The sequence below is a fragment of the Meleagris gallopavo genome, chromosome 9 (assembly GCF_000146605.3).
Source record: "Meleagris gallopavo isolate NT-WF06-2002-E0010 breed Aviagen turkey brand Nicholas breeding stock chromosome 9, Turkey_5.1, whole genome shotgun sequence".
Classification (NCBI taxonomy): domain Eukaryota; kingdom Metazoa; phylum Chordata; class Aves; order Galliformes; family Phasianidae; genus Meleagris; species Meleagris gallopavo.
Genome location: NC_015019.2, coordinates 11,621,764 through 11,630,838, shown reverse-complemented (window position 1 = coordinate 11,630,838; position 9,075 = coordinate 11,621,764).

The window sequence follows — 9,075 nt, the reverse complement described above, 5'->3', positions numbered from 1 at the left end:
CCTGCGCCCGAGGCTCTGCCGGCGGAGCCCGGCCGGGACAATCGGAGGAAGTGCGGCCGCCCCTGGGCCGCTGGGAGCGCTTCCCACGTGCGGGAGCGAGCGGTTCTACCGTGCCCAGCGCCGGACTGTGAGCTCCGTCAGGTTTAGCCGAGATCCTCCGCGGGGCTGCCATCACCGACGGCTCTCCTTCGTTCCCTCTGTGCGGCTCTGAGCGCACCTGGGCTAAGCGCATTCCCTTGGTTTGGCCGCGTGCATGGAGCCGCACGTTAGGAATGCACCTGTGGCAGCCCGCCGTCCCAGCCCCACCGGGCTCCCGCTTCCACCCCACAGAGGCCCCGGGCAGCACGGGCCGAGCACTTGGTGAGCTCACGGCTCTGAGCTCCACGAGCACGGCCCTGTGTTCGGTCAGTGCCCGGCCCGGGGACGCGCCTGTGTGGCTGAGCACAGCCATCTCGTCAGCCCGTGCACCTCACAGAGCGGCTCCCAGACCAGGTGCTCCTTCCCTCTACTGAACCAACCTCTACCAACAGCTGCATTAAATGAGCCGCAGGTGCAGCTCACTGAGCAATTTATTTCCCCATAACTGGCTGCAGGTGGGTGCTGGGGTCAGGGCTGCAGAGTGCTGGAGTAGGAGGACCTCGAGTACTTCTGTGCTGTAGTTGAAGTATTTTAGGGTCTCCTTAGCTGCTTCTGGGCTATGCTGGAGAAAAAAGAGAGGAAAAAAAGAGGGAAGAAAAGGTACATCGAGGACTGGGGAATGAGCTATTGGGGACTCAGGCCCAACTCCCCTGGCTGTGTGGTTTTGTGTGGGCTCAGAGAAGCACGGCTCTGTCCCGGTTTCAGGACGAGCACTGAGTGACATTGCTCATAGTGGGGGCTGTGCCTGCAGCTGTGGGCACACGCAGGGCTGTGGAGCCAGGGGGAGAAATCAGTGGTGGAGCTGAATGAATTTTGCTTCGAACGTCACCCAGCAGTCACCACTGACTGCTCCAGTGCTGCCTGAACGTGACTCCCCCAGCATCCCTGTAGGGAGAGAACAAACGCCAGGCAGATGTAGGGCGAAGCTGGCAGCCTTTGTGACTCCACCACCTCCCTGGGCAGCCTGTGCCAGCACTTTGCCTCTCGTTGTGAAAATAAATCTGCCCTAATATCCAACCTGAACCTCTCCAGAGGTTCCCTTCTTGCACGTGTGCACTGAGATCAGTGTAATCGGTGAAATTGTGACATCCCCACGTTCTCTTTCAGCCCAGCTGCTTCAGGCTCCTTCGGGGACTTCCCTGTCTGCTGTCCCAGAGAGGGAGCACGCTTCCCTGCTCCCCATTTAGGTCACGAGGACTCAGCACGGCAGGCTTTGCCGTCTCCCTCTATAATTCCACAAGGTGGGGGCTGGCTGGGAAGCAGCTCAGACCTCAGCAGCCCCTCGCTCTCCATTTGCCGCTCCTAGAATTCCCCGCTGTGCTACAGCGCTTTCCCCCAGACGAACCGTCCTGCAGCCCCCGCAGAGCCGCGGGAACGGAGCAGGGCAGCGCAGGGCCCAGCCGCAAGGAGCGGGGACACGGGGACACACGGACACACTTCCACCTATGGGCTCCGCTTCCTCCGGCCCCGGGCGTTATTAATTAAGAACTCCTCACAGCCTCAGAAAGCAGTCGACAGCACCGCGAGCATCTCGGAGGGGTTTGGTTTGTTTTATAGAAAAAGTTAGCTCAGAACACCTCCCGAGTGAGGTTGGTGCCGACGCAAGTCACGGGTCCCCTCCCACTGCGGGCTGCAGCCTCCTCCCTCCTGGGCACGGTGCTCCCGCTGGCTCCAGTGCCCCCAGACTGGGGCTGGTGTTTGGGAGCTGTTTTTTGTCTGGTTTCTTGTTGTTCTTTCTTAAAGGAACAATAGTCAGCGGCACGTCTCCCTCCCGGGCTTGGTGCAACTCCAGATTTCACTTTTTTTTCAAGCTTCGCACCATGAAGCACTTTATTATTGGAAACAAACAATTTACCCAAGAAGAAATAGGACCAAGCAGTGCATTGCTGCACCCGTCGGCACGTAGCACACAGCCCTGCAGCAGGAGGGGTTGCTCTACTTTGCCCACCTTTGGGGCTTTGGCTGCTCTCCGTGCCTGGAAACCTTCCTGCACACTTCCTGAGCCTGAGGATAGCTGCCTTCATCAGACAGCTCTTGGAGCAAGAACAAAAGCCACCGGCCTTGTGCGGTTCTATAAAGGATGCTTTTATTTCTATACAGAGCATCCTGTATAGAACACCCCTTCCCCAGACACAAGGCTCTGCCTGATCCCCCAGCACCCATCCATTTTTTGCATTGGGTGGCCCAAAGGCTGGGAACAGCTGTGAGGCTGGCAGTGCTGTCAAGGTGGCCAGGCGTGGGCTGTGCCTGGGGATGAGCCAGTACCTGAGCTGGGATTGAATGGGCTCCTGGGCCCAGAAGGGTAGGTGTGGGACACAGGTGGGGCTGCTCAGGGCCATTAAGGGCCATCAGTGCCTTGGGGCTGTGACAGCCTGGCTTTAATGCTGTCCTGCTGGAAAGTAGAAGGAGGTGGGGTGGGATGGGATGGGATGCGGCACAGGTAACAGCAATAGGGTGGGACGTGATGGCCTCACCAGGGGAAGTTCAGGAAAAATTCCTTCTGAGAGTGGTGAGGCAGTGGCACAGGCTGCTCAGGGATGGTGGGGGAATCACCATTCCTGGAGGTGTTCAAGAAAAGGGTCAATGTGGCAATGAGGGATGTGGTTAGTAGGCACACGGAGATGGGCTGATGGTTGGACTTAGTGATCTTAGAGGTCTTTTCCAACCTTAATGATTCTGTAGTTCTGTAATGAATCCCAGCCCTCACTGTGGTCCCCTATGGGGACGACAGCAGGGAAGCACAAACTCTGCTTTGCCCTCAGAGGCCAAATCCGTGCACAGTGCCCTTGGAGCAGCAAGTGAACCCAAGCGTGGGGAGAAAAAAAAGGTTTGGAGAAAGAAAGGACTGCAGAAATCCAAGCTTGCCCCGTCCCACACAGGTGGTGATGGCAAAGAAGCCCAGCCCCAGGCTGCAGAACTGACCTGCTGGGACTAGGGGTGCTCAGGCTCCAGCTTGTTTGCTGCAGGCTCCATTCACTGCTATAATAAAACATGCCCAAAAAAACCTGCAAAATTCATAAACATCTGTGAGGTTCAGGCTTCATCAGATTCAGTCTGTTACTTTCCTTCTCACACACCATACTGATCAGGCAAGGAAATCCCCATTTATCTCTCCTAAGATTTGTTTCCCCAAGTCCTGTTTTTCAAAGTCAGCCTTAATCACTTTTTAATCATATCTGATGCCTCTTTGCTTTTGGCATTCCATAATCCTGGAGATGCTCCCCATAGCACAGCTGGGTTTGCCAGCCCCAGGTCCCATTAACCCAACGCATCCTTCATGCTGGTGGCTGCTCCGGCCCCAGAAGACAGCAGAGAAACCCAACATTGCTGCTGCTGCTCAAAAGCCAAAGCAGAGCTCAGAGGAGGGCAAAGTGGGGCTTCCTCACTCAGTCATCCTTCCTCCTGCAGAGTGGTTGCAGTGCAGTTTCTTGAGGAACCCAGATCCAGATTCATCAGGTCTCTTTCGACAAAGTTCTGCCTAAAACTGTTCCTTATTTTATGAATGGCAACTAATGACCTTTCTTTCATCTTCCATGCAGGAAACCACACCTCACAATCCCATACCTATTACTTCTTATGTGCAGTCCCAATGCGATGTTGTGGTTCCTTGGCTTTTGCTGTCCAATTGCCACATCTCTGCAAGCAGCTGAGTGATTTGGTGCTGCTCTGCCATGGAAGAACCATGGAGGTGTGGGGGCTCCTTGGGACACATGCTAAGGGGAGCTTTGATCTCCTCCATCTCTCTGATCTGCATCCAGGGAACAGGGTGACACTGGAAAGAATGGAGCATCCCATCCCATTCCATCCCTCTTGCTTTGGAATATTTTTACTATTATTTTTATTATTATCCCTTGCAGGCTGCAACCTCTGTCCTCCTTCTGCTCCTGTGTCAGTCGCAGTACGTTGTCACCTGCACCCCAGGGTGACTGGACCCCACGCTGTTCATCCCTGAGCCCACCCTGCAGGAACCCAATGGGGCTCCTGAAGGAAATACTGGGGAAAGCCACTTGTTTTTCCCCCTTTAGGAGCTTCCTAGCATGATTCTGAAGGCTTCTTCTGATGGTCTCTGGGAAGTCTTCTCCATACATACCCCAGAGAGCAGACTGCAGGGAGTGACACGGCCAGGGTGTGCCTGATCCTTGGGTTGGAGCCGAGGGGATGTTGTCCTGAAGCCCTGGACCCTGAGCTCTGCTAAGTGCTGTGAGCAGTTCTGCTGGGAGCACAAAATAGGATGCCTTCTGCTTTAAGCCTCTGTAAAACAAAAATGAAGCCAAAAGTTACATGGGATGGATATGTGAAGTAATAATATTGTGTGTGTGGTGCTGCTGCGTGGATGGCTTTGGGAAATGGGACACGTTTTGCAGAGGGGAGAGGACCCAAAGCCCTCAGCGCCCCAGGGCAGAGCGGGTCCCGGGGTGGCACTGGGCTGAACGGATCCCCGGTGCCCCGTGGTGCCGGAGCACAAGGCAGCGTGGGCATCGTGGGATGGCACGGGAGGTTATTCTCCCCAAAACGGACCTTCGCTCCAACTGCAGAGATCTGAGCGCCTTATGCACGCAAACCGTGCTGTTCCGGTTCCTTCCACCCCTGGGTGTGCCCATGCCCACGCAGGGGCAGCTCTGGGGCTCCGTCTGTAGGGCCAAACGCGCACCGCGCTTCGGGTCGCGATTCGGAGCGACGCTTTCCGGGAAGCGCTGGGAGCACCGCTGAGCGCAGCAGTGCAATAACGGAGCTCTCCCTTAGAGGTCAGCCCTGCACCTAAACTGCTCCAAAAATCCACGCGGACGGGAGCGATTCATGCGAACAGATGAACGGGGAGGGGCGGGGATGTCCCTCCGGCCCCAGCTGGGGGTTCTGGGGGGGTCTGCCTCTCCCAGCCGTGCTGCCATGCTGAAGCAGGAGCCACCAGGAGGGATGGCGGCTCCAAGAGACGCTGCAGGCCGGTGGGATTTATTTTCCAGCGCAAAACTGAGCTCAGCCTCGTGCTAAAAAGAGACAGTTTAAAAAATAAATCTCCGTGGCTTTTTGGGTGCCCTGCTTTGCCAGATTTAATTCACGGCCACGAAGCCCCGAGGTTGGATGTGAAGGATAATTTATTCTCCGAAAGAGTGGTGAGGTGCTGGCATGGGCTGCCCAGGGAGGTGGAGGAGTCCCTATTCCAGGAGGTCAAGAAATGTGTGGATGTGGCACTGAGTGACAGGGGTTAGTGGGCAGTATGGGTGGTAGGTAGATAGCTGGACCAGATGATCTCAGAGGTCTTTTCCAACCTTAACGATTCTTGGAGAACTGCCTTAATTAATGGCCGGTGCTAATTGGCAGCCTCAGCCTCCTTAAGAAGTAGCCCTTCTCCTGGGGTCCCAGCAGTAGTGGGACAGGAGCACGCCGTGGTGTTCCCAAACCAGTGTTGTGCCCTTGCGAAGCCACTTTGAGGAAGAGAAATGAGACCAAAAGCAACATTTTAAGCGTGGAACGCATCCGCATGAGGACAGGCAGCTCTGAGCATGTTTGCTCAGCACCCAGACTCAGCTGCAGCGAGGGAGCTGTGTTTGGCAGCAGGTGATCAGCACTGACCTGAGAGCCCCCCGCTGGGAGGGACACCCCAGGCTCCATCCCCACAGGCCGAGGTCGTGCTCGTTATCCCGTGTGGTTTGCTGTCACTGTTTGTTTTCTTCCAGGCTCCTGCCCATGGTTAAGATGCAGCGAAGAACTGGAGCTCATCCATCAGTGACACAGGTGCCTGCCCCGCTCTGTCCCCCCTTCAAGCTGCCCAGGGAGTTTTTCCCTCCTTAAATTCAATTAGATGCCATAAGGGGTCAACCCCATTATAGCCATGGCTCCTCTGGGATGGGCAGGGGGCTGTAGCTTCTCCCTCCCATAGGATCAGAACGCAGCCCCATAAATAATAATTAAATGTTAAAAGGAGCAGCTTTCATCGCACCAGTCAGTCCCAGCTGCTCCCATTAGAGAATAGTGAATACAGCCACCTGGGGCAGCTTGGGCCTCAGAGCACTCAGTGGGCTGGTGGCACTGCTGGACAGGCACACAGAGCAGCTGTGGGACTGCAGACTTCACCACCAACTGCATTGCACTGGGGGTGCATCAGTGACAGCTTAGCCAACACAGCTCGGTTGGATCTAAATGAAAATGCTGAAGGTTTGGGGCCTGGAAAGGGAAAGCTCTCTGAAGCAGGGCAGTGTGAAGCACGAGCGGTGCAGAAGGATGTGATGCTTCTCTCACAGCCAGGGGACCACAGGAGGGATCAGAGCCACCCACCATGTGCTTCCACCACCTGGAAATGCTCCTTGCAAGGACAAATACCCATGTGTCTGCACTCAGCAACAGAAGAGATAAAGAGGGGAAAGCCTGGCTCAGGGCAGAGCCTCAAGGAGGGTTGTGCTGCAGAGTGCACTTGGTATCACAGCTTGGACAAGGCATGCACGTGGTAGACCAGCAGCTCACTGTGCTCTCTGAAGCACATCTCTGCAACCTGCTCTCAGTGTAATGGGAGAGGTGGGAAAAGAGAAAGATGGAATCAAGCACAAGTAAGCCTGATACACGGAGTGAAATCAGGTGTTCTCTAAAAATCTGAAGTTTATTCGTTAGAATTCAGTGAAAGGAACATTCAGTTTAAAACACAGTCAGTACATTAAAAAGTCGAGAGGATGAGTAGCAGTGAGACCAGAACAAAACAGAACAGCCCCGAACCTGGCTCCTGGCAGGGCACAGGGCAGCACGCAGCCGGGCTGGATGAGGCTCCCTGCATGGCTGCAATGAGGACAGAGGGACAGAGTTGGGGCAGCTCTGCTTCCTGTGGGCTCCCCTCGGTTCCCACGTGCTGCCTGCACTGTGGGCCCCGGGATCAGATACCAGGAGAGCTGCCATCCCGCCCTGATCCATCCTAAGGGACCCGACAGCACCCCTGTTTGTTAAGAACTGCTGAATTAAAAGACACAAATCCGTGCAGAGCCAAATATCTCAGCCTGGAACTGCCACCTCTGCTGCTGTTGGCTCAGGTGGGAAGAAGGGACGAATCGGTTTTCAGCTTTTCATTTTCTTTTTGCACATGAGCGCTGGGCATTGTTCTCCTCTGCTCAGCTAAATCATCACGACCTTCTGCAGAGTTATGTCAGCCCTTGTACCCCACACAGGGCTGCAAACTCTGCAGGGGCACTGAGTCAGGCAAACAAAGCAGCATATTCATTCCATTAAAAAAAAAAAAAATCCACATTAACTATGTTGGGTCTGAGCAAACCCAGAGCTCTCCTTTTGGTTGTGACCCCAAAATTCAAGGCAATGTTGTTCCACTCATTTCTACATCACTCCACAGCAGCCAACAGCACCTCCTGCCCTGCAACGGCTGAAGGGAACACAGGAGAGCCCGGTTTGGGACAACATAATTGAAGCACACAGAGAAATCCCAAACTGAAATCCACACGGTTTGGGTGTTTGTTTAGTTTAAAGACAACCAACAACACTTGCAGGGAAAAATCACCACGGTGCACAAATTCAGATTCAAAACAAAGCTAAGAAACAGCTGACGAGAGTGACAAACCAGTATCAAAACAGACATCCTGGCGGTGTCCACACAGAGCGTGCAGTGGCAGTGGACTGGCTTCTCATTTCTAGAGCTGCTCCTTCAGACGACGCCAAACAGCACTCTGCACGGGGGGGTGGGGAGCAACGTGGGTCTCTTGCATTGCACAGGCAGTGGCAGCAGCAGTGACAGCAACAAATTGCTGTTTCTCCATCAGAACTGTAAACCGCACCATTTGGAAACACATAACGTACGTAAGTAAAAGAACAGTCCATAAAATTTCCCCATGAATATAAAATGCAAAACTATACAAAAATAGATAAAATCGACCGTTTTCTTATGCGTATATAAAAAACAAACAAACAAAGTCCCCAAAACGCAATACAGAGCTACTTGGTAGGCTGACCCGGTCAGGGGTTGGTCGGCAGCAAACAGCCACGACCCACCTCTCCAAGGCTTTCCCTGGATGCACTGAGCTCCGTGAGGTCTGGGGGGTGTGCCTCCATACCTCAGCCAGACAGAGCTGCTCACCCCGAGCTGTATGCCTCATTTCTGTCTCCGCAGACCTCTTTTGCACAAGAATTACTGCTCTCAACTCAGGTTCCTTGGGTAAGTCTATATTAACCAGGTTAGAAGATGATGGCTTGAGCCAGAAATGAGAAGCTGCAGCCCTCAGTGAGCAGTCTGACTGCTTCTAGCTCCCATGTGGTCCAAGGACTCAGGTGGGAAATTCCTCCATCACATTTTTAGGAAAATCATGCTCATTATGAGGTCAGCATTGGTCAAAGAGCTCCAAGAGCTCACAACCCATAAGGGTGTCCTCCCAGGCCCCTGCCCCAATACCACAGAGCAGCCATGGGATCCCACTCAGTGGGACAATAACTTGCTCTAAGCACTCCCTATGACACCAAATCCTCTTCTGTTTGGCTTCAACAAAGGCTGGCCACTAAGGATTCCCAATCATCAACAAACAGCCTGGTAGGTCAGAGAAAGGATAAAGGACCCCCTTAAAGCTTATCCTTTCATTCCAAGATGCACTGCTTCTGAAAATGGGTTAACACCACACAAGAATGAGTATTTCCCCCCTCTAGTGATGTGTTAATTTGGACTATGCAGCTGTGAGAAATCTCTCCCAAAGCCATAGGGGGACAAGATCAAGACCCAGGAGCTTGTATTTGGCATTCAACCCGTAGTCCCTTTGTAACTCCCTTCTAGTAAAGCATAGTGGGAAGATCAAGTCCTAACTATTCCATAGCAGGCAGGTATTATAGAAGAAGGAATACATTAGGTACTGAAATCCAACCTATGGCAGTGACAATTTACAGACCAGGTTAGTATATTGAAAATTCTTATTTCTTTGGGTTAATGGGGCAGAATACTCCAATAATTCAATAAATTATTTT